Source organism: Canis lupus, chromosome 27 (assembly GCF_011100685.1).
Source record: "Canis lupus familiaris isolate Mischka breed German Shepherd chromosome 27, alternate assembly UU_Cfam_GSD_1.0, whole genome shotgun sequence".
Taxonomy (NCBI): Eukaryota; Metazoa; Chordata; class Mammalia; order Carnivora; family Canidae; genus Canis; species Canis lupus.
In genome coordinates this window covers 7,269,840-7,296,224 of record NC_049248.1, presented here as the reverse complement: position 1 = coordinate 7,296,224, position 26,385 = coordinate 7,269,840, and the positions used below count along the sequence as shown (strand labels likewise).

General features: G+C 41.7%; 1 long non-coding RNA gene across 2 annotated transcripts; it reads left to right on the top strand.

Moving 5' to 3' along the window:
* The first annotated feature begins 29 nt into the window (after window positions 1-29).
* LOC102157333 lies at window positions 30-26,211 on the top strand. Of its 2 annotated transcripts, none has more exons than XR_005379778.1 (4): window positions 30-642; window positions 19,259-19,306; window positions 19,810-19,874; window positions 24,978-26,211. It is a non-coding gene; the product is annotated as an uncharacterized LOC102157333 (long non-coding RNA). The 2 variants fall into 2 exon arrangements; XR_005379777.1 differs by lacking the exon at window positions 24,978-26,211 and adding an exon at window positions 24,265-24,449.
* Window positions 26,212-26,385: the final 174 nt, after the last annotated feature.

Here is a 26,385-nt window from a genome sequence, read left to right as displayed (position 1 = left end):
CACGAGGAGGGGCAGTGGAGCAGTGGAAGGGAGGCCGCAAGAGCATTCATGAGTCTGTGGAAAGCTGTCCTGGTGACATCCTATTTATGGCTGTTTGGTCTCAGATGAATCACTGTCCCATGTTCTAGTTTCTCCACTTGTCTGTGACATGGGGACAATCCAGGTCGGTCAGGGGGAGACACTTTCCCCCATTTTCCCACCACACACTGTGTCACACACCACTGTTGCCATGGCCACCATCAGCTCTCATACACTATGAGCTCAGGAGCTCTGGGCTGAGGGCACAGCACAGATTATGCCTGATTGAATTCTCACAGCCCTGGGACATAGGGTTACTGACTCCACTTTACAGATGGGGAAGCTGAGCTTTATAGAGCTCAGATGACATACCCAATGCCACCTGCTAGGGAGGGGTGGGTGTAGGGCCCCCCATGGCTAGGTCAATCTGGTTCGGGGCTGGCAAACTTTTCCTACAAAAAAGTAAATATTTTAGGCTTTGTGGGTGCCATATGATGTCTTGTCCTCTTCCTCCTCCCTCTCTTTAAACTTTGAAGAGTGTCAAAACCATTCTTAGCTCATGAGTGGAACACAAACAGGCTGGATTTGGCTGACAGGCCATGGCTTCCCGACCCCTCATAACAGGTAAATGGAAATGCAGGATGGTATGCCCTTCCAGGTTTCAGAGGGAATCTGAAGCCCACTCAGAGAATCCTGGGCCCAGGAGGGTGGCAGGGTTATCTGACTGGTCCAGATGGGTGCTGGTTCGCTGAAGACCCACTGGGATGTGGGCTCTGGGGCCTTTCTCATTGCCTGTTCTGCTGGCCCGTCACGCCCCTCACACCTGCCCCTCTGCCTGCCCCGCCTCCACTCTGCTCCCTATTCCGTGGAGAGCCTTGTGGTGGTCACTGAGCCCAGGCCTCTCAACCTCCACATCACCTTCTCTTGCTTTCCTTTCTCCTGGGACTTCTGCTCTTGGTCAGGTAAGATCTTTAACCAGTTACCCATCCCTAAGCTTTTCTGCCAGGCTGCCTTGGTGGCTGGCGTGCGGTGGGAGGTGCTGAGGCAGGGAGGAGAAAAGGCATGGGAGAGCCACAGCCAGAAGGGCAGGAAGCTTAGCAACCTCTTTGTTCCTAAGGCATCTCAGAGTTAAGGAGGTTTGGGAAAGGAAGCTCTTGTGTAAACATGAGGCATTCTGTTTGTGTGGGAGGGGCCTGCCTTGCATGTGTATCATATTCAGCCAGTGCCTGTATGCTGGTGCAGAGGCTGGCTGGAAGGAGCAGGGGCCCCCGGTTCTAGGCAGCATAGAAAATAGTTAGGCTGGGCATACACCTGGGTTCAAGTTCTGACACCATCACTGCCAACTCTGTGGCTTGGGTCAGTCCTTCAAACTCTCAGACACTCTCTCTCCTCATCTATAAAATAAGAGTAGCAATATTTGTCTCAGCAGGCATTGTAAAGTGTAGAAAGTAACACTGTTCATGAAATGCTTCCTACACACCAGGCACTATACTAAAGACTTTCTCTATATAGTTTATCCTCACTACTTGTGGATTCCATCTTTGCAAATTCACCTACTTACTAACATTTATGTGTAGCCCCCAAATCAACACTCAGTGATGTTTTCAGTCATTTCACAGTCCTAGCAGTGAGACATTTGAGCTGCTAGCTGAGGTTGAACAAGGCAATGCTCTCCCCTCTTGTTTCAGGTCCTATTGTCCTTTTCATGGCCTATATGGTGCCATGTTGTTCTTGTTTTTGTGCTTTTTGTTGGTGATTTCATGGTTTAACATGCTCCTCAATGTTGGGAAAACTGGACAGCTACATGCAAAAGAATGAAACTGACCACTGTCTTACACCATACACCAGAACAAACTCAAAAGGAATTAAAAATCTGAATGTGAAAAAAAAATCTGAATGTGAGACCTGAAACCATAAAACTCTTAAAAGAAAACATAGGCAGTAATCTGTTTGGCATTAGCTTAGCCTTAGCAACATTTTCCTAGATATATCTCTGCAGACAGAGGAAACAAAAACACAAACTACTGAGTCTACACTAAAATAAAAAGCCTTTGGACAGAGAAGGAAAACATCAGCAAAATAAAAAGGCAACCTGCTGAATGGGAGAATATATTTGTAAATGATATAGCCAATAAAGGGGTTAAAATCCACAATATAGAAAGACCCTATACAACTCAATATTAAAAAAACAAACAAACAATTTGATTTAAAAATGGACAAAGGACCTAAATAGACATTTTTCCAAAGAAGAAATCCAGCTGGCCAACAGATATATGAAAAGATGTTCAACATCACTCATCATCAGGGAAATGAAAATCAAAACCACAATGAGATATCACTTCACACTTGTCAGAATGTCTGGAATAAAAAAGACCAGAAATAACAGTGTTGGAGAGGATGTAGAGAAAGGGAAACTCTCATGCACTGTTGGTGGGAATGTGAACTAGAGCAGCCACTGTGAAAGACAGTATGGAGTTTCATAAAAAAAATAAAAATAGGATTACCATATGAGCCAGTGATTCCACTACTGAATATTTGCCCAAAGAAAATGAAAACACTAATTCCAAAGGATATGTACAGTCTACGTTCACTGAAGCATTATTTACAATTGCCAAGTATGGAAGCAGCCCAAGTATCCATTGGTAGCTGAATGGATAAAGAAGAGGTGGTGTATACATACAATGGAATATACCATATACCCAAAAATGAGACTTTGTTATTTGCAACAACATGGATGGATCTAGAGGGTAGTAGGCTAAGTAAAATAAGTCAGACAGAGAAAGACAAATATTACATGATTTCACTTATATGTGGAATCTAAAAACAAAACAAATGAATAAACAGACCAAACAGACTCTTAAATACAAAGTGGTGTTTGCAGAGAGGAGCTGGGTGAGTGGGGATGGGTGACACAGAGAAGAGGGATTAAGAGGTACAAACTTCCAGTTACAAAATAAATGTCATGGAGATGAAAAGTCCAGCATTGGGAATAGAGTCAACAATATTGCAATAATGTACGGTGACATATGGTGGCTGCACTTCTCGCAGTACGCCCTTGAGTAATGTACAGAATTTTATGGAATCAGCACGTAGTGCACCTGAAACTAGTATAACAGTGCACACCAATTACAGTTCAATAAATGAAAAAAAGAACAACAAAAACGTCTGCCAAGTGTAGTGCTGAAGCGCTGTCTAGGGCTGGTAAGCTCCAAAAGGCTATAACCTGCCTGACGAGGAAAGTAGGCGTGTTAGAAAAGCTTCATCTGGGCATGAGTAGTAGTATTGTCGGCTATGAGGTCACGGGAAAGAATCTACAACAGATGTCAAATCATGTATTTTCAAACGGAAACCCATAAAGCCAGGTTATGTACTGAAGGGCTGATAGAAATGCGACTGCTCACAGGCGCCTAACCTTCCTGTACTTCCCGAGGGGCAGCGGTTGAATATTTGCCAATTTGATGTTCAGCAACTTCACAGAACATCACTACCTTGAATACCAAGAATCAACTGTAGTAACTCATTTCATCATCACAACCAACCTATTAGGGCTAAAATTATCATCATTTTGCTGATGAGAACATGGAGACACAGAGATTGGCTGAAGCCATACAGCTCTAGGGGACACCAAGGCCAGCCAGTGACTTCTGAGTTAGGTTAAGTGACGTGCTGAGAGACTTAGGCAGTGCTCCACACATTGTGTGCTCATCAAGGCTCTGCCACCCAGCGCCATTGTGGCAGAAAGGCCTTGAGAGACCATCTGAAGGTCTCTTAGACTATTCTAAGGCCTGTGATTTTCCCTCAGTTCTTCTGAGCTTGCTCTGCATTGTAGTAGTGATCTGGGTCTGTGGGCCAGTGGGTGGGGAGTTGTAGCTTCAGGAGTGGAAATTGGGGTGCAGGAGCTGTGGGCATGGGAGGGAGCATGCTGGGGTGGAAGATGCTGTGGGCTTGGGTGGTGTCCCAGAGGAGCCTGGGGAGAATCTGGGCTGTCACCTCTCCTGCTGTAGCAGTGTCCTCAGAGCTGACTGGGGGTGGCTGGTGGGAGTATGATAGGCTCATTCTCTTTTGCAGAACTGTAACTTGAGGCAGAGAGAGCTCTCCAAGGTGACATGACACTTTGGGACTGACCAAGAACAGATCTCGTGAGGAATGATATTAAACATAGTCAATGATTATGTGGCTCAGCCACTAACCAATCACCCCAGATGTTGTAGACAAGGAGATTGTCCACACTGGGGATGTTGGCTGAATCCTGCCTAGTCCCAGGATCTGTCCTGGCTGCTTAGCTCTACCTCCTCTGTCTCTTGTCACATACCCAGATGCACAGAGGTGGGTGGATTTTTCTTCTTCAGCAAAAATGGTACCCTTGTCTGTGTTCTATCAAGTCACACAAATCTTTAGCAGGTGCTTTTCCTGGACTATTCCAGTAGTGATGGGATTAGTGGTAGGGCTCACCTCTCCCTCACATCACAGTAATTATCCAGTAAGTGCCCTGTTAGTGAGATGTGAGAGATGGAATCTGGAGAGATGGTCTGACCTCGGACCCCAGATGTTCATCAGCCCATGACCTGGTGCAAGTACTCCTGCTTGTCTACCTCCAGTTCTTTTATATGTCCACCTCACTGGGTGTTGTAAAGATGGAGTACAGCTTTACAGGTGGGCATGGGTCATATGTTGAAAAATTCCGCACAAAAAAATGAAAAGAGTTGACCTGGGTCCTATCCCAAGAGGCTTACGCAGGGAGCAGGAGCTTGATATTTAGGTCAGATGGAACTGCTTTGGAGACCTACAAAGCAGAAGTGCTACTTGGCCCCACATTCTCCTTCCCTTCTTTCATAGTCATTGGGTTTTATTTGGAAACATGACTTCCCAGAATAAAGTCTTTATTTCCCAGACTCCTTTTAGCCACTCAGCCAAATTCTGGCCAATGGTGTATGAGCAGAAGTGATGGGAGTTGGGCACTTGGGTGGCTCAGTTGGTTGAGCAACCAGCTCTTGGTTTTGGCTCAGGTCATGATCTCAAGGTCCTGGGATTGAGCCCTACGTGGGGCTCCATGCTCAGCAGGGTGTCTGCTTAAAGATTCTCTCTCTCCCTCTCCCTCTGCCCCTCTTCCTGCCCACACTCTCATTCTCTCTTAAATAAATAAATAAATCTTTATTTAAAAAATGAAAAAATAAGAAGAAAAAAAGAAGTGTTGGGTGTAACTTCTAGACATGTTCTTAAAGGGTAGCACTCTCTTCTCTGGCCCCCTCCTCTCCCCACTCCTTCCTCTTCCTTCCAGAGCCCGGATGTGGTGACAAGCTGTCTGAGACCATGAGATATGGCCAGTAACCTCCCCTCCAAACCCTGTCCCATTCCCCCGGGTTGGCAGAGCAAACATGGATGGTGCCGGGTCTCCACCGTGCAGAGCTGCTGTAGCAGCCTGAACTACTATGTAGAGAGTAATGCATGAGGGAGAAATGCTTTTTATCTCGTTTGCAGCATGGTTGTTTGGATTGCCTGTTACAGCAGTCAGATCTGCTGCTTAACCATGTGAAGGTGAACTCGAAGGTGAAGTAAAAGCAGGTCTCAACAGGCTAGTTGCCAATGCATTGCTTTTATTTAAGGATAGGGGTTGGGCTGGGAATTTGGGAGGGCAGGTGGCTATAAGAATACACTTGAGGGATGGCTCAGTCAGTTAAGTGTCTGCTTTGGGCTCAGGTCATGATCCCAGGGTCCTGGGATGGAGTCCCATGTCTGGCTCCCTGCTCAGCAGGCAGCCTGCTTCTCCCTCTCCTGCTCCCCCTTCTTGTGTTTTGTGTGTGTGTGTGTGTGTGTGTGTGTGTGTGTGAAATAAATACATGAAGAACAGAGGGCGGAGAGTTACAAAAAAAAAAAAAAAAAAAAGAATACCTTTGAGAAGGGCCCAGCAAGTTGCCAGACATCTTTGGGTCATTCTGGGAACTGTTGACTACCAGGCAGGACGTTAGAGATCTTAATGGCACACATACTCTTCCTGCGTCTACCCGTTCCCTCACATCCCCTTCTCTTCCTGCCTCCCTTCCTCTCTCCCTTATCAACTGGCCAGGCACTGTATCCACTCCCACTCTATATCTCTGAGAACACAGTGAGGAAGAAAAAGACAGTTCCCTATATCAAGGCATGATATAATGCAGACTTAATCCACTTAAGTCACAAGCCTCAGGAGTCATCCTCAACCCCTCTCTCACACCCTATAAAGAATTCATCAGCACGACTGGTCAGACCTACTTTCAAAATAGACCCAGAATCCACCCTTGCATTCCTAGTCTCCTGGTCTAAGCCACCACCCAAAGTTCCTAGCTAGTTTGTATGCTTTTACCCTCACCCTCTTACCCATAGTCTGTTCTCAGTGGAGCACCCAGAAGGGCCTTCTTAGGCCATAAATCAGATCGTGTCATTTCTCTGCTCGAAAGTTTCCAGAAGTTCCTCATCTCTTTCAGAGTAAACCTTATGTTCCTTTCATTGGTCCCTAAAACCCTATATGACTGGGCCCTCAAGTCTCTGGCCTCAGCTCCTACCACGCTGCCCCTTGCTCAGGTCACATGGGGCTGCCATCAGCAAAGCTGGCATCTTCCACCTCAGGGCATTTGTGTGTAGCTCTCTTGGCCTTGACTACTTTTTCCTGAACTTTTTCCATGGCTTGTCCCTCACACAGCTCTCTGCTCCCACATCACCTTCTCTGAGAGCACCTCCTGACTACCCTCCACAACTATCACTTGCCTCATCACTTGCTACCTGCCTTATCCTACTTTGTTTGCCTCCTGACATTTATTACCAATTTATATTTGTTTTAGGTGCCAGTAGGTTGAGTTCATGGAGAGGGCTGTCTTCCTGGTTTGCCTTCTCTGTAGCCTCCCTTGGGCTCCTTGGTATCACACAGACGTGGAGATCTTGTGTCTCCTCCTCTGCTCCTAAAGGTGCTGTCTGACCTTGAGGGCCCCACTCTATGATCCATCTTAAGCCTAATTACTTTCAAAGGCTCCACCTCCAAATGCCATCACCCTGGGGGTTAGGGTTTCAACCTATGAGTGTTAGGAGCATACATTCAGTCCATGGCACTTGCTCGTTGACTTCCTCCTGCCACTAGGTATAAGCTCTTTGGGAGGACTGTCTGGCACTCTGGATCTCTGTCGCCTACAACAATGCCAGTGCACAGCTGGGGCTTGGCATGTTCACTGGGTGGGGAGTGGGAGTGCGGGACGGGTTGCTCTAACAGAGCACAGAGGCAGAGCTGCCTCCTCCAGGGGTCCAGAGAACGTAACTGGACCTGGGACTTGGAGGATGACCAGGACGGAGTGCTTGGCCTCAGTCTGCTCAGATGGTACACCAGGGTAGCCATGCCACTGCTCTGCCCTCTGTTCTGGAGAGTTGGTTTGGGGAGGAGGGAGCTGTCAGGCAGGAGTTGGAGGGATAGATGGTTCCATTACTCAGGAGCTTTGTCCAGGGTGGTCAGAGGGTGGGGTAGGGGCAGGAGGGATAGCTGGGATTAGAGAGAGGGTTCTGGTGGCAGGGGAGGGCCGGGAGGCATGGGTGGTGGTGGGAGGGCAGACTGAAGGGATGCACGTGTGGGACCAGCCTCTTCCAGACCATGGCTGCTGGAGTCCCCTGTGGCGCCCACTGTCCACTCCCAGGCCTGGCTGGGTGTTCACTTGGCCAGTACTTTGGGCAGCCTCGGCCTTTCCTTGCTGAATGGTTATTGCTAAACTCCAGAGGCAGAGTTAAGTAAATACTGGCTACCAGATCGGGGAACTAACATCATACAGGAAATGTTGAGGTGGGAGGTAGTGGGAGGACCAGTTGTGGGCTTCCCCTGCTAGAGGCCCCTACGAGCACACACCCAGCTCATTCATCCCCAGCCCTGTGAGAAGTGAAGTGGGTCATCCCGTGTTTCCCAGGAGAAACTCTTGTTCATGGTGTTCATTCGTTCCTATAGCTGGCAAAGCCTGGTTGAGCACCACATGCCAGGAACAAGCTGGGAATACAAGAAACCTTAGTGTGCCAAAATTTGTGTACAATGTTCATGGTCTCCTTGTTCTGTACCTTTTCCTCCTCTTGCTCTTGAAACTTCTCTTCCACATCAGTTCCATGCCCTAGACTGGTGCCGTATGCCTGACAGCAATGGTATGCTGGTAAATGGTTAGTATTTGACTCTCTGGGAAAAATAGCCCTGATCTGTACCTGATTAATGGTGGTGTAAATACTCTCACATGGCTACACATGGCTACATTTTCATGTTGCCACTGTGATGTCACTGAATGCAAAATTGGGCAGAGTAGCCCAGAGTAGATTGTAAAGCATGTCTGCCATGCAGATACAGCAGTCTGTCTGTCTGTATAACCTCAAGAGCATAGATAAGAGTAAAACACAAAATATGATTAGGGAGTGAGTTGTGAGTAGTTACTGTCTCTGTGAAATATAATTTAATTATAAGCTTTTATAATTTAATTTTGAATAATGATTGTATTTAATAATTGAGTCGCAAAATTCCCGAAAATGTAACAATCAGCTCTCGCAAGCCAGCTTATCACTGCCTGGGAGCTTGTCTGAGATGCCAAATCTTAGAGGTCACACCAAATCTACTGCATCGCAGTAGGAATTTTAACACTTTTGACAATGTCCTCGAGTCATCTGGGTCTTAGAGTTGAGAAATGTGGCCATAGAGATAATCACTGTTTAGGATTTTGTATCTTTTAGAACCTTTTTCACAACAAAGATGCATATAATTTTCTATGATGTTTTTCTGGCTCTTTCTTTAAACATTTTTAAAACAGACATTATTTTTTAGAGCAGTTTTAAGTTCACAGCAAAATTGAGCAGAAGGTACAGAGATTTCCCATAGATTCCCTGTTCATATATATATATATATATAGCCTTCCCCAGTATCAACATCCCCCAGCAGAATAGTACATTTGCTATGAATGATAAGCCTATGCAGACACAATCTTATCACCCAGCGTCCATAATTTACATTAGGGTTCATTCTTGGTGTATACCTTCTTGATGGGTTTTGACAAGTTTATAACGTGTATCTACCATTGCAGCATCATACAGAATAGTTTCATTGCTCCAAACAGATGCATATAATTATTTTGTTTTGTGTTTGAATAAAAATAAGAGTCACAATGTAAGTGTTTTTGCAAGTTTTTTTCCCACTTAATATATCTGTTAACTTTCCACATCAGTCTATAGAGAGCTAGTTATTTTTAAGCTCTCCACAATATTTTAGGGCCTGAATGAATCATGTTTTTTTTTTTTTTTTAAATCATCGAGAGTTGATTTTTGCCTGAGTGGCTCAGTGGTTGAGGGTCTGCCTTCTGCTCAAGTTGTGATCCCAGGGTCCTGGGATCTAGTCACATATCAGCTTCCCTGCAGGGAGCCTGCTTCTCCCTCTGCCTGTATCTCTGCCTTTCTCTCTCTGTGTGTCTCTCATGAATAAATAAATAAAATCTTTAAAAAAATTATCTCTCTGAGGCTCTGAGGGTACACATATTGTTTTTCCCTTTTGCTTCAAGAAACCTCTTCATTAAATCTTTTCCGCTTAACTTTGTCTCAATTTCTTCATCAAAATCTACCTTAATAAAAAAAATCCTGAAAACTAATTTATACTAAAGGGTTAGAAGCTGAAAATAATAGTTGCAAGTATCTTCCTTCTTTATCAGATTTTAAAAGCTTAGTTAAAATTTATCAATATTTCTTGAGATATTCACACATAAGTTTGTAAGGAAGCTAAGAGGGAATATGAAGAAGTCAGATATAGCTCAATCTTAAAATGCTGATGGCTTAGAAAATGGAATGTAATCTATAGACATATAGTCCTAAAATGAGGTCGAACATATACTATGATTATTTCTACCCACAGAACACTTCTGATACCAAGTAGGTGGATTTCTTCCCCCCACATTAACTAATTCTCTGACACCAACTGAATGTCTTACAATTTTTCTTTTTTTGAGTGTCCTACAATTTAACTACACTGTGACACAGAGTTAGCAAGAGATCACACAAGTTAAAGGACTCAACCTCACAAAAATGACCCTGCATTAGATGTCAATTGCAAGTTGCAGGCTTTCTGTACTTCTCACCAAAAGGCTATAAATTGGAGGTTCCCATGACCAATCCTGTCCTCTGGCTTGATAATTTGCTATCATGCTTCACAGAATCCAGGAAAACACTTTACTTGCATTTATCAATTTATTATAAAGGATATAACTCAGGAACAGCCAGATGGAAGAGATGCATAGGGTAGGTATGGGGAAGCTTCCATGCCCTCTGGGTATGCCACTCCCACAGCTTGACATGTTTGTTTGCCAACCTGTAGGTTCTCTCACCTCTACTGTTAAGAGTTCTTATGGGAATTCCGTTACACAGACATGACTGGTTAAATCATCAGCCACTGGTAGTTAACTCAGCCTCTGACCCCTCTCTCCTCCCTAGGGGCAGGGATCGAAAGTTCTAACCCTCCAGTCATGCCAGGGTCTGGGTCTTTCTATAACCAGCATTCCCAACCCCACTCCCTCCACCCTGTCCTAAAGCTAGGTAGGGACCCCAGCCACAATAATCTCATTAGCATACAAAAGGCATTGCTATCACCCTGGAGAATCCAAGGGTCTTAGAAGCTCTTGTGTCAGGAACCAAGGACTAAGACCAAATATTAAAACAAAAGGTGTTCCTATCATCCTCTCGCTCACGAAATTAGAAGCATTTTAGGATCTTGTCTGGAATTGAGATGAAGATGAAATACATATTTTTAATTATATCACTATATCATCACATGTGTTGGAGACAGGACAGTTACAAGCAGCTTTGGTGCTGTAAGAACATAGAGGGAGAAAATCTTAATTAAGAAACTGATGGCATTAGAGGCACTGACCAACAAGTGGGGAAGTGTTCGTTTGTCCAGGGCCCTCAAATAGCATCGTAAGACACATGAGATGGTACTGTCAGCCTTAGGCTTATAGAGTGAGTGAGAAGAGAGCGCCAGCGGCCAGGGAGTGCTTTTAAACTGGTGCAGGGCATGCAACCGTCATGTCCAGCCTGCCGTGAGATTTTTTTCCTTCATCCTTTTTTTTTCTCCTGGTCTAGTCCCGGGCTCCTGTATTTCTAGGAAGCCTGATCCAAAAATGATGGACATTCTAGTTGGTTCCTGCCTGAGGCTCAGGCCTGTGCAGTGGCTCTGGCTAGTTCCTGTTCCTTTGCTGTAGCAGGAATCAGGCTGTGATCAGTTCTGGGATGCAGTCCAGAGCTGGCTACAACCCCAAGCCTCGCCTGGCTGGACAGCTCGGTCTACACATCACTTGTCACGTCTTCCCCCCTCAGTTCCTCACACTTTGCCAGTGGGTGCCTGAGTCCTGAGACTCAATCAGTGAGCCATGTGGCACCAGGATAGCTCCAGCTTTTGCTACTTCCCAGGGTACAGAATGACCCTCCACCCACTGGCTTGAGTCACTTTCATGTCTTGCCAGCCCAGGCTCCCAGCGCATTCTAACAGCCCAAGTCAAATTTTGAAATTTTTGCTTCAAGAACTTAAGTCTTGGGGCAGCCCTGGGGGCTCCGGGGTTTAGTGCTGCCTTCGGCCCAGGGTGTGATCCTCCCTGCATGGAGTCTGTTTCTCCCTCTGCCTCTCTCTCTCTCTGTGTCTCTCATGAATAAATAAATAAAATCTTAAAAAAAAAAAAAAAGAACTTAAGTCTTTTACCTTTTGTAACAAGGCCTTATCTGTTCCTTAATAAAGTGGTGTTCTCTTTAAAGGATATTTGTTTGTTTTTTTTTAGAATTTTATGTATAAAAAGTAAATGTAAAAAATATATTATGAAACATATTAACAAAAGGAACATCTTTGAACACACTGCCTCACCCAAGAATTAGAACATGATTAATATGGTTGCATCTGCCTACCTCCCACTATCCTGAATTTTGTGTTTATTATTGCCTTGTCTTTAAGAGTAGCTTTATCACATATGTGTGTATCCACAAACTTAATATTTACTTTTCCTTATTTTCAAACCTTTTGAAAATGGAGTCATAATGTATGTACATAGTTTTGTGTTATAAATAATATTGTTGTTCATAAAAGAAAATGGTGTTTGGAGTGATTATGCCAATTTACAATCCTACAAGCAGTATATACAAGTCCACATTGGTCTACATTATAACAACCACTTAGTAATAGCAGACTTAAATTTTTGTCAAACTAGTTAATGTAAAAGGGGATTTTATTAGCTCATTTCTTTAATTATCAATAAAGCTGAGCATCTTTTCCATTCATCAGTTGGGTTTTCTTTTCCTTGGAACACCTAATTTTTATCTTTTGGCCATTGTGCAACTGGGTTATTTATCTTAATGATTTTAGAAGGTCTTTATATTCTGGGTACTGGATCTATATTGGTTATACGCTTTACAGATATTTTCTCCTAGTTTCTATCTCGTTTTTTGATAAACAAAATTTTTGAATTTTAATATAGCTAAATACATCAATTGTCTTATGATTAGTATTTTTACATGCTTAATAGATCTACTCTGAAAAATTTAAAGTTTCATCTTTCATATTTAATCTATTGGGAATTGATTATTAAGTATGGTGTGAGATAGGAATCCAATTTCATTTTCTCTTCCATATCCATAACTGATTATTTCAATACTCATTGAAAGGTCCAACTTCATCCAATTGATCTAGGATGTAACCTTTGTCAAATATGAAATTTCTATATATCTGTGAGTCTGTTTCTTGGCTCTTGACAGAAGTATTCTGATCAATTTGTCTGTACCCACATTAACACCATTCAGTCTAACATGCTATTGATTTATAACGAGTCTTTATATCATGTAGTGTAAGCTCTCTCATTCCATTCTTTTTCTTAAGGAGTATGTTGATTATTTTTGGCCCATTGCAGTCTATTGATCAATCAATAGATAGATCCGCATGTTCAGGTTCTCAAAAAGCTTATTGAGATTTTGACTGGCATTGTATTGGGTCTACATCTCAATTGGGGAGAACTAATATTGTTGTGATATTGAATCTAAATATTCATGATAGAACTCAAATTATTTAAGTCTTAATTAATGTCTTCTAGTAATATTTAGTTATTTTTCCCTACATGTATCAAATATCTTTTGTTTAATCGGTTACTATGTTCTTATAGTCCTGAATTATGTTAAATGAGTTTCTTTTTTTACAACTGTGTTTTCTGTTGCTAGTGTATATAAATGCAGTAGATTTTCAAATATTGATCTCATATTTGGTTGCCTTGCAAAGGATTTGTAATATTTTGTCTGTAGATACTTTTGAGACAATTACATCGTATGTGATTAATGATAGGATTGTTTCTTTATTTTTGCTTTTGATGACTTGAATTTACTTTGCTTGTTTTGTTGCATTGGCCAGGATTTCCAGTATAGTTTATTTATTTATTTAAAATACTTATTTATTTTTTTATTCATGAGAGACATAGAGAGAGAGGCAGAGACATAGACAGAGGGAGAAGCAGGCTCCCTGCGGGGAGCCCAGTGCTGGACTCAATCCCAGGACCCAGGGATCGCGACCTGAGCCGAAGGCAGATGCCCAACCACTGAGCCACCCAGGCATTTCCCCAGTGTAGTTTAAACAGAAGCAGTTAAGAATGGGCATTCTATCTTGTTTGTTATTTTCAAGGGGATGATTTTATAATTCTTATATATTTTTATCAGAATGATGAGGTTTCTGTTACTCTTAATTTAAGGTATTTCCTTCTATTTCCAGATTGCTGAGTAAATTTGCCAAATGCTTTTTCTGCATCAATGGAGATGCTCATCTTAATTAATTCATTATTTTATATTGAGATATAATTAACATACAACGTTATGTATTGTTTCAGGTATACAAAATAAATGATTTAATATATATATACATATATATATATATATATATGTTGTGAAATGATTACCACAATAAGCCTAGTTAACATCTGTCACCATACATAATTACAGAATTTTTATTATTTTCATCCTTTAGTTTGCTAGTGTTGTGTGTCATAATAATGGATTTTTAAAATACTAAACCACCCCTAAATTTCTGGAATAAGTAAAACTTGGTCATACTATATTATCTTTTTTATATACTATTGGATTCAGTTGCTAATGTTTTGTTTAGGACTTTTTACATTTACTTTTTACTCTATGTTCATGAGTAATCTGGCCAGTGATTTTCTTTTCTCATTTTTCATTTCTCATGTCTGGTGTTGGTATCAAGGTCATATTATGGAGGTCCTCATGGAGGAGTTGACTGATGATTCTCTAATAGTGATTGAGTCATATTATTATGGTCCTCATGGAGGAGTTGACTGATGATTCTCTAATAGTGATTGAGTCTTTCTTGAACAGAGCACCAACTTTTAGTTGGCCACATAACTAAATATTTTATTTCCTAGCTTCCCTTATAGTCCCGTATATGATTAAATTTTGGCACTATCTCTTTTATTGACACCATAGTAAGTCACTTCTCTATAGCATTGACCACTGGGATTTGTGTCCTGCGTTGAGAAATAGGTCCTTGAGGGCATTTGTTTCTAATAGTGACTAGTTTCATTAAAACTAAAAATGTGATATGGCATATAGACTTCTTAATGTGTATTTTTCTACATTGGGGTAGGATTAAAGAAATGTCTTCATTGCTCCTTGATTTACATTTGCAGCTTCCCTAGATACCTTAACATAGTGGGAAAAAAATATCAGGTTTTGAAGTCACTAAACTAGCAACTATTCACATGAAAGGATGTCAATTATGAAACATTTTTTTTCAGCTTTTACAGATATCTTTAAAGACTTTTTCTTTGATGGCAAGAAAGTTTGCTTCTAAATATATGAACTGATGCAACTTTTGTATTAAACTAATAGTAATAATAATAACTAATAAATGGATTAACATGGATTGCATCATAACAGACTGAACTTTACTTTTTTCATGATGATTTCTTCTTTGATCCATGAGTTGGTAGTGTGCTTAAATTTTTCCAAGCATATGGAAATTTAAAAATAATTATATTTTGTTATTTACTTCTAATTAATTGTATTATGCTGAGAAACACCTTGATATTGAGTCTTCAAAATTTGTTGAGACTTGTTTTGTAGTTTAGTACTTGGTCAATTGTTGTTAATGTTCTAAATGTGTCATCCCTAATTGTTGGGTATAGAATTCAGTATACGTCTGATAAATCAAACTTATTGATTGTATTGTTCAAATTTCTTTTTTTTTCCTAATTTTTTGTCTTTTTGATCTAACAGAAACAGAGAGAGGTATGTTGACATCTCTCCATGATAAAGAATTTGTCAATCTCTCCCTGAGTTCTATTAATTTTGTATTTTATATATTTTGGGCCTATTTAATGGTTTATTTTACTAGGTTAATAATAATCATATCTTCTTAATAAATTGAGCTTTTTATAATTATTTAATCTCATTCTCTATCTGTAATAATGCTTTTTTTTTCCAAAAGTTCATTTTGTCTGATATTAATACAGCCACCCCAACCTCAAATATTTCCATGTCCATAGTTTTAGGTATGTCTCTCATAAACATCATAGAATTATATGGTATCCAGCTTCCAAGATAGACCTCTTATGAGTCTTGTCCCCCACTGTTCACATCCCTTGTATAGTCTACTCCACTGAATGGGGCTGACCTGTGTAACTGATAAGATATTATGGAAATAACAAAGTTTGACTGTCAATGTTAGGCCATAAAAGACAATGTGTCTTTCATTTTGCTTTCTCTTGGATCACTTGCACTGGAGAAAGCCAATCATCATATCATGAGGACATTTCATCATCCCTATGGAGAGGTTAACACAACAAGACACTGGGACCTTCAGACAACAAACAGTATTCAACTTACTAGCATTGTGGGTGAGCCATCTGGAAAGCAGACTCTCCAGCATCTGAGAGACCCTGAGCTAGAACCCCTGAGAGAAGCTAGCTGAATGCAAAGAAATATTTCTCAGCATCCAAAAAAATATGGTCTCTTGTTTTATTGAAACTCAGCACCCCCCCCCCCCCCCCCCGAGAGAAAGAGAGCATGGGGGTTAGGGGCAGAGGGAAAGAGAGAATCTTAAACAGTCTCCATGCCCGGTACAGACCTTGATGGAGGCCTCGATCTCACAACCTTGATATCATGACCTGGCCTGAAACTGATGCAACTTTTGTATTAAACTAATAGTAATAATAATAACTAATAAATGGATTAACATGGATTGCATCATAACAGACTGAACTTTACTTTTTTCATGATGATTTCTTCTTTGATCCATGAGTTGGTAGTGTGCTTAAATTTTTCCAAGCTCACTTGGAAAAATTGCTCCTTTCCAGCTGATTTTTCCCTTATGAGAATGTGGCCCGGTGATGTAAAACCTGCCAGTCTTCCATTCCAACTGACACTAGAAATCCACATTTTAGTGTAAAAGATCCTGAATTTTTAACATTGGCCAAAAATTTAGAAACACACATGGAAATGAAACACACAGAATCATATGCACACGTGTCTGACTACTTTGGGAAAAGTGAGGGCCAAGAAGGTTAATCACTTTCTCAGGGCTGGGTACTGAGCAGGTGGAGACTCTGTGGCTTCTTCCATTTCAGAAATTCTGTGATTAAGTATAAGCAGTTATTCATTCAAATCAAGGATGTGGTTTGATCCCACTGTCTGCTTGCTACAAGGGCAGTATCCTAAATGTCTGTGGTCTTTGCTTTGAGCAAGAGGCTCCATCCTCCTTGAATGACTTGGGTGTTTGTGTGTGTGGTGGGGGCGGGGGAGGTTGCAGCTTGTTCAAGGCCCACAGTTGAGGATACATCAAGTTGTTTACACAAATATAGCAGGTAATTTAGTTTCACAGAAAGAGAGAAGTCAAAAACTTAGGACAGAAGGAAGAGTTTGAGGAAGTAAAAAGAGACCTGTTTTTTTTTTTTTTTTTTTCTCTCTCTCTAAATCAACAAATGCTTTGTAGTATGGGAGAAGCCCTTTGTATAGGTAATGATTGTGTTCCAGGAAACCTCAAAGGCAAGTTCCCAGGGTTCAGGAATGTGTGGGTAAAAGCCTCCTATGAGAGGGCATGGCCTGGTCTGGAGAGGCATGTTCTGTGTCTCCAAAAGAATGCTAGGACATGTAGACTAAATGAATTAAAAGCAGGAATTGCTTGGTCCGGTCAAATCATCTCATCCCAAAGCTCTTTCCCATCAATGAAGTCTGAGCTGAGAGGATTCCAGCCTGTTTCATAATAAACCAGGGAGGGCTCAGCCAGACATTCTGGGTCCCTTCAGCTCTGTCCAGATGCCAGCGCCAGTTGGGAGAGTCTGAGCGAAAATGCCCATCCCTGAGATCCTCATCCTTACCTGATGCCTTTGCTTTTGGATTTGAGGGCTGAGCCATGAAGAAGTCTCAGCTTGGACTAAGCAGAGGGGAAGGCAGTGATGGTGTAGGGCAGAGAGCACTGGACCAAGAGTCAGAGGGAAAGGAGTGGACATGGGCTTTTCCACTTCCTCACCGTGTAGCTGGTGGCAAGTCACTTTACTGAGAATTTACTTCCTCATCTGCAAATTGGGAACAGTATTGCCTGTTTTCTAACTCGTGGTGGTGGTATAAGGCTCTGAGGAGGTCATGCTGTGAAAGTGCTCTGAAAACCAAAAAGGACCACAGAAAGGATTCACATTACATCCAGCACATTTGTACCCCTCCAGACCTTTTGCCTACCATGTTTCCCCTTGTGTTCTGTGTTCCAGCCATGCAAACTGTCTTTCAGTTTCTTTGTAGGAAGCTCCCCCCTGTCACTGGGCCTTTGCACATTCTGGTTCCATGGCCCAAAGAGCTCCTTTGCTTGGTTTTACTCCTACTCAACCTACAGCTCAGCTCAATTTGCAAACACTCTACCCTCTGCCCCCATCAGTTTAGGTTGGGATTCTCTATTACAGGTGTGCCTCCATCACCACTATCTTACCAACACAACTCTTATCACTGTTTATAGTCCTAATTTGTTTAGATTCATGTCAATCTTTTTCCTAGACCATAAGCTCCATGAGGTCAGAGAATGACATGTTTTTGCTCATCTTTGTCTTCACAGAGCCTCACCCAGATACCAAATAAATATTAGTGATTGTGGAGTAGGGTTCAGGAGGGTAGGTTAGCAGGGATTTTGGGTTTAGGTGCCAGGGTTAGGATCCTCAAACAAGGAGAAACCAGTAGTAAGGGCTGTTTCCTCTTAACAGCCTGAATAAGCTCTATGTTTGCACCTTTTCTTCCCCTCCCTTTGAGCCAAGCTGTGCCTCACTTTGTGATGTCCTATTGATGTCCATATATATTCTATACATCAAATTATGGCAACTAATTTATTAACGATAAGGTAGAGGATGCCTCTGTGTCCATCAGGAGAGGTAAGTAGATCTGGGTCCACAGAACAGCCAGCCAGAGCAAGAAGTGGGTTTCGGAACAAGGAGCCCAAGATGCTGCTCTGTCTGGAACACTGCTCGGGAGACTTGAATTATTAATAAAAATTCTAGGAAGCCTGCTAGCTTTTCAGGAACTTTTATCCAATTAAGGGAAGATTAATTCCAAGTATGCTTTCAAGCACCATAACTTTTTTTTTCATTTTGAAAACCTCATATTGATGTACAATATTCATAAAGAAAATCCACAGATTATAAGTACACAGTTCAGTACTTTATCACAAACTAGACACTTTGTGTCATCATCAGCATCTAGGTTAAGAAATTGAACATCACCAGCCCTCCAGAAAGTCCCCTCATCCTGCCTTCCAGTCACTACCCGCTCCTCCAAGGGGAACCACTCTCCTAACTTCTGACAGCCTAGACTAGTTCTGCCAGTGTTTGTATTCTATGTAAATGGAATATCCAGTGAGTACTTTATTGAACCTGGGTCTTTTCATTCAACATTAGAGTTGTGAAATTCATCTACACTGTAGGGTGTGGTTGGAAATCATTTTCACTGCTATATAATAACCCCTTGTGTGAACAAAACACAATGTATTTATCTGTTCTACTGTTGATGGACATCTGGGTTGTTTCCAGTTTGGGGTTATTACCAACAGAAGCATTGATAGGTTTGATTTGTTGTAAAGAGGTATTAAAAAGTAAATCAAGCAATTTTTCACTGTGCTTTATTTTTTAGTTTTTTTTTTTTTCCAAAATCATTTTTTTTAGGGAAGTGAGAATCTAGGTGAATAAAGAGCCCTATCCTTTTTCCTCAGAATTCACAGATGACTTCGCCTTCCTCCTCTCATCTGCAACGTTACTTGGTAAGCTGAATTCTCACTAACTTTCTGTGTTTTCTTTTCCCTTGCTCCCTTTTTTAACACTAAAAAAGTAAAGATCATTGTATGTATTTATGTATTTATAGATTTTATGTATTTATTCATGAGAGACCTACAGAGAGAGGCAGAGACACAGGCAGAGGGAGAAGCAAACTCCCTGTGGGGAGCCCGATGTGGGACTTGATCTCAGGATCCTGGGATCACGCCCTGATCTGAAGGCAGATGCTGAACCACTGAGCCACCTAGGTGCTCCAATATGGAGAAATTTAAATAAGAAAATGACAACCTCTTGCCACCCAGAGATAACTGCAAATGTATTAGCATATTTTTTAAAAAAGACTTTATCCCTAAGCAATCTCCACACCCAATGTGGGGCTCAAACTCATGAACCCAAGGTCAAGAGTTTCAGTAGATCAGTTGCTCTACTGACTAAGCCAGTCAGGGGCTCCATGTTAGGATATTTCTTTACAGTGTTTTCTTCTCCATAGATTTTACATGGTTGAGATTATACGGAATATGCACATTCATATCTCCTTTCACTTGACTTTAGTCTGTAAGTATCTTGCTATGTCATTTATAACTATTCTTCAATACTGTTTTTCCTGGCTACGTGATAATTCATCCCATGTGTGTGCCAAAAGTTATTCAACTAATCTCCTAAACTGGGACATGTAGGATGATTACAATTTTATTTTGACAATTAGAAACAATGCTGCAGTGACTATCTGAGATGGAGATCTCTTTCCTCATTGTAGGTAGTTTCCTTAAATTAATTCCTAGAAGTGGAGTTAACTGGATCAGGAGTATGAACATGTTACAGGAGTCTGGTACATCATGTGTTGCCAAGTTGCCATTTCTACACTCCTACTAGCTTTACAAGCTGAAAGCATGAAAGAACACATTTCATTGCATCTGCATCCACTTTGAATATTGCTTAATACGGAGTATCTTCATATTGTTTGGTTTTAAGTATTTAAAAATGTCTCTTTCTCTCTCTTATTCTTTTCTTAAGTAGGCTCTATGCCCAGTGTGGAGGCCAATGTGGGGCTTGAACTCACGACCCTGAGACCATGACCTGAGCTGAAATCAAGAGTTGGATTCTTGACCAATTGAGCTACCCCGATGCCCCTAGATCAAACTTATGTAGTGTTTTTTAAAAAACAATTTTAATTTTTAACTTTTATTTTGAGAAGATTATAGATTCGTATGTAATTGTAAGGAATAATATGGAGAGATCCATTGTATCCTTTGCAATTTCCCTTGGTGGTAACATCTTGCAAAACTATAGTAGAATATTAGCTCCAGGAAACTGAAGTGGATATGATTCGCCCATTTTTTTCAGACTTTACTAATTTTACTTGTATTCATTTGTGTGTGTGTGTGTGTGTGTGTGTGTATGTGTGTATTTAGTTCTGTATAGTTATATTATGTGTAGGTTTGTGTCTCCACCATCATGTCATTGTAAGGCCATCACAACAAAAATCTGTCTCATTGCTCTTTGAACCACAGGCACCTCCCTTATGTACCCCCTTCCACACTTCTCTTCTGCCCCTAATCCTCTGTTTCTGTTATTCATATAAATGGAATTACATAGTGTGTCAACTTTTGGGGTTGACTTTTTTCACTTACATGTTGTGTATATATCAATAGTTTGTTCTTCCTTATTGCTGAGCAGTGTTTCATGTATGGATGGACCACCATGTGTTTATTAACCCAATGAAGGACATCTGGATTGTTTCCAGTTTTTGTCTATTATAAATAAAGCTGTTGGAACATTCATGTCTAGAACTTAGTGTGAACCTGTTTCCATTTCTCCTGCATAAATGCCTAAGAGGGCAATTAATGTGTTTAACATCTGTTTAAAAATTTTTTTCCATTTTACCAGTTTGATCTACTTGACCTGTAGATAATTGAGAAAGACTCTGAGCTTGACATAGTGACTTATGTATTTTTGAAGGTATTTTATAAGATGCATACAGGTTTAGAATTGGTATAATTTTCTGCCTGTCAAGTGAGAACTTCAGGGCCTGGGATAGTGGTTCTGGGTTCAAGAATCCTCCTGTACTGCTAGAACCAGAAACTCCACCAGATGCAGTGCTTCAAGTCTCTGAAACTCTATGGAAATAATAATGTCATGTCATAGTTACCAAGAACACAAGAAGATTAGTCTGAATTGATGCCATTTTTTTGACCTTGTGCTGCAAGCACGTCATCACCATCATAATGTCTATGGAGGAAGGAAGTGAGCATACTATTTTGCCCACAGAAACCCTAGGAAAAAGGAAGTAGAGGAGGATGCCTTCCCTTCAGGTGCTGGCAGTTTATGCTGAGAGCTGGGAGCCTGGCTTGAAAAATCTGGTGTGTTTGTTTGTTTGGAGTGGACTGCTGAGAAAGTTCTCTTACCTGAGGAGTTTGCATGGCAGAAGAGATGCTCCAAATATACAAAGAAAAGGTGAATATGAGCCCTGATAGGAAGTCTTTCCTCTCTTGAGGTTCTTTTGCATTTGTATCAGTTACACTCTAGAGAATTTACTTTGCAAGCAGGCAGAGGTAGACTCATGTATCCCCCCACCTCTGGATAGCATTGCCTGAAGTTCCTCCAACAGCCACAGCTTCCCATGTGTTATTCTCTCTCTCTCTCTCTTTTAAGATTTTATTTATTTATGAGAGACACAGAGAGAGAGAGAGAGAGGCAGAGACATAGGCAGAGGGAGAATTAGGCTTCCTGTGGGGAGCCTGATACAGGACTCGATCCCAGGACCCCAGGATCACGACCTGAGCCAAAGGCAGATGCTCAACCACTGAGCCACCCAGGCGTCCCTCATGTGTGCTATTCTCTATTTGCATTGGTTCATCTTTCAGGGATTACTCTTCCTGGAGCCTCATAGCCCTTGTTGTCCTCTCAACACTAATTGGGCAAGGCTGCCTTGAGACACATCTCATGAGAGCAGGGCTGTACAGCCTGTGGTCTCTGCCCAAGTTTCATATTGCTGTTGTAACAAATCGTCACAAACTTAGTGGCTTAAAATAACACTTTTTTTTTTTTTTTAAATAGTTCTGGAAGTCAGAAGTCTGAGGTGGGTCAAAATCAAGGAGACAGCAGAGCTGTGTTCTTTCTATAGTTTCTAGGGGAGAATCTGTTCCTTGCCTTGTCTGGCTTCCAGAGTCTACCTACTTTCCTTGGCTTGCAGCCCCTTACCACTCCAAACTCTTTCTGTGATCACATCTCCTTCCCTGACTCTGACCCTATTGGGTTCTCGAGTAAGAACCTTTTCCATTAGATTGGGCTCACCAGGCAATCCGGGATAATCTCCCCATCTCAAAACCATAAACTTAATCACATCTGCAAAGTCCTTTTTGCCATGTAAGGTGACATTCACAGGTTTGGGGGATTAGGATGAGGACACCTTTGGGCCATTACTCTACTGCTCTGGCTGTATCTGCTCAAGCCCTGTGGCCCCCTTTTGGCTCTCACTGTGGATCTTCTGGAAGAGTCCATTGGCCACCTTACAGGTCTGTTTATCTGGCTTCTCTAAAATCCATGTCCACTGCAGCTCCTGTGTCTCACCCAGAGGTTACTGGATAAACACAAACCTCTGACCCTGGCTCAAGGTTCTCGACAGATTGTCTTCCCACTTTTTCTTGGCTTATCTCCTCCTAGTCTCCTTTACTTGCTCGAATTACCAGCCTATTTAGCAATTTATTTATTTTAACATGCACAGAACTTTCCTGCTTCTGTGCTTTTATTTCTTCCTGTGCATCTGAAATCCCCATTTACCTCATTTCCATCTATCAACGTCTTGTTTGGCCTTATCATCAAAGACCTTAAAATGTAGATGACCACTGACCAGAAATTCCATGGGAATCTCATACAATGGAAATAGTCCTGAGGCTTATGCATAGATACAGGTTCAAAGTTGCTCACTGCAGCATTGTTAATAAAAAGAAAAAGCTGAACCAACCTAAATAGATATCCAACAATATGGAATTGGTTACATAAATTGTGGAAGTGAAGTGAAACACTATTCAGGGAACAAAAACAAAAACAAAACACCCCAAAATGTTAATGAGTTGAATATTCGTGAGATATTCAAAAACAAAAAACCAGATTACAAAACTATCTGTATGAAGAGATTTTATTTAACAATTATATGTATATATTTTTCAAAAAGGAAAGTAACATGCTAAACTCTTTTTTTTTCTTAAAGATTTTATTTGTTTGTTCATGAGAGACACAGAGAGAGAGGCACAGACATAGGCAGAGGGAGAAGCAGATCCCCTATAGGCAGTTCCTTGAGGGACTCGATCCCTGATCCCCACAACTGATGATCACGGCCTGAGCTGAAGGTGGATGCTCAACTGCTGAACCATCCAGAAGTCCCAACAGGCTAAACTCTTGATGATGATTCTGTGTAGTAGGATAATGGACGATTTTAAAAAAAATTAAATTTAAATTCCTTTTAATTATTATATAGTGTATTATTAGTTTCTGAGGTAGAGTTTAGTGATTCATCACTTGCATATGGCACCTAGTGCTCATTACATGCCCTCCTTAATGCCCATCACCCCGCTGCCCCATCCCTCCACCCCCGCCCCTCCAGTGACCCTCCGTTTGTTTCTTATAGTTAAAAGTCTCTTATGGTTTGTCTCCCTCTCTGTTTTCATCTTATTTTATTTTTCCTTCCTTTCCCCTATGATCATCTGTTTTGTTTCTTAAATTCCACATATGAGTGAAATTCTATGGTATTTACCTTTCACTGACTCATTTTGGTTAACATAATACCCTCTAGTTCCATCCGCATCATTGCAAAGGATTATGGACAATTTTTATTTTCTTATCTTTATTTGTCCATTGTTTTTTTTTCTACCTTAGCCACATGCTACTTTTATAATAATAAGTAAGTGATTAAAGTTGTTAAAATATCTCTACCTACCCTACCCAGGTCAGTTCAAACTCCATCCCTTCCTGCTAGGGAAGGTGTTGGTCTCCCTTGGCCATCATCCTGGATAAGGTGAGTGCTCTTTCCTTTGGCTCTCCAGCATGGTTTCTAAGCTCTTAGCACACTTCCTATATTTTTATTTAAGAAATTGCTACAGGGCAACCTCTGGGAGTTGTGGTATAAATTCTATTGCTGTGGTATAAAGCCTCAGGGCTGCTCTTTGTCCTAGGGAGCACTGCTGGAGAGAGAGCACTCCCGGAGAGGGATACTTGTGCATCCCATATACCACACCCCCTCGCACACAGCCATGACGCGAGGCAGGGTGACTGGAGCTAGTGATTTGGAGGGTCACTTTTGTTAAGGGTTATGCTCCTGTGTTTGGAGGTAGGGTGGAGTCTTGGAAGGCAGGCTGCTTTCCAAATTCCATTCCTGTTCTCATGGAACTGATGGTCTGATTAGCGAGATAAGGCACCAACACATCACACTTTATAAAAAAAAAATACAAAAATTGCCAACAGATATCTCGTGAACAGTATGAGGGCAGAGGAAGGAGAGGTCACACAGTCATGGCAGAGAGACATGCTCTGGGCTGTGGAAACATTAGGCCAATGTGGTTAGAACCCTGGACTGTATATGAAGGTATCTCAAACATATAACTGAGGACTGTCGGCTTAGGTCTAAAGCTCTCATTTAATTTTTCTTTCTTTTTTTTTTAGATTTTATTTACTTATTCATGAGAGACATAGAGAGAAGCAGAGACAGGAGAAGAAGTCTCTATGCAAGGAGCCCAATATAGGACTTGGTCCCAGGACTCCAGGATTACGCCCTGAGCCGAAGGCAGACGCTCAACCACAGAGTCACCCAGGCATCCCTTTCATTTCAAATAATGTACTTTTATACAGGAAGAATTTTTAGAATCCTTGTGTATAAAAGCACAATTTATCGAATTTATAGGATCCCAGGAAAATCCACAGCCTCACTGGAAATATTAACTCAGAAAAGCCAGACAATTTTTAAATTTATTAACTGATCAATTGCATTTACTATGTAAAATACCTAGTAAAATCACAGGGCTTGTACTGTCACATGTAAAACTTGGTGGCATGGCCTCTGACTTGGGATTTCCTTAGGTAATGGTCCTTGTAGTGAATGGCCCAATTCTAGGGATGCTATGTGGAGTCAGGGGTTGGGGGGCAGCCCCCAGTGTTCTCCTCACTCTGGCGGCCTACCCCCCATGCCAGGGCGGTTTATACAGCCCTCCGTGGGGCAGATCAGGAGTCCCTGCTGCATTCAACTATGCTCCCCCTGGGTTGGAGAAAATAGTCTTTAGTGTTCCAGTCGAGAGTGTCATAAAATAGACATTCCAGTGTCATTTTAGAAATAGGCGGTGCTGAGTGTCCTATCAGTTATGGCCACAGAATGCCAGATGATTGCATGACCCTGGTCTGATGTGACTGTCCTGTTGCAGAGCAATCATGTGACTTTCCTTGTGTAATTTCCTTTGGCCAGAGTGGTGAGTGCTTTCTTTTTTAACCTCTGTGCTAACAAATGGGAGAGCAGCTCAGAACTTCCTCAGATACTGAGTAACGCTCTGCAGTTTCAGCTCTGAAGCTACTTTTTAATATTATATGCAAATTAAACACCATGGGGAGTTCAACAAACATTTATGGAGTGCTTACTATGTGCCATGCTCCGTGCCTAGCACTCTAGGAGACACCAGGATGAGTTAGGCATGGTCCTTGTTCTAGGAGAGCGAAGACTGGAGAAGATAAGGCTTGAAGATGAACGTGCACGACAAGATGAGTCCCACTGGAAATGTCAAGGGGCTCAAAGGCAGGAAAGTGGTTTCTAGTTGGGAAAGTGGGGGATGAGGGAGTGAGGAAAGGTAAATCAGCTCCTGGAAGAGTTACAGGTGTAGCCAAAGAAACAAGGACTTTGCATCAGCTGGAAGTGGGTTCAGATACCCCAAGCAGCGTGATCCTTTGCAAGTTACTTAGCATCCTCTTTGGTAAGAGGAGTGGTTTATAGGAGTGTATGGTGCTCCCCAAAAGGTATGTCCACATTCTCACTCCTTGAACCTGTGAATGCGACCTTATTTGGGAAAAGGGTCAGAGCTCCAGGCTG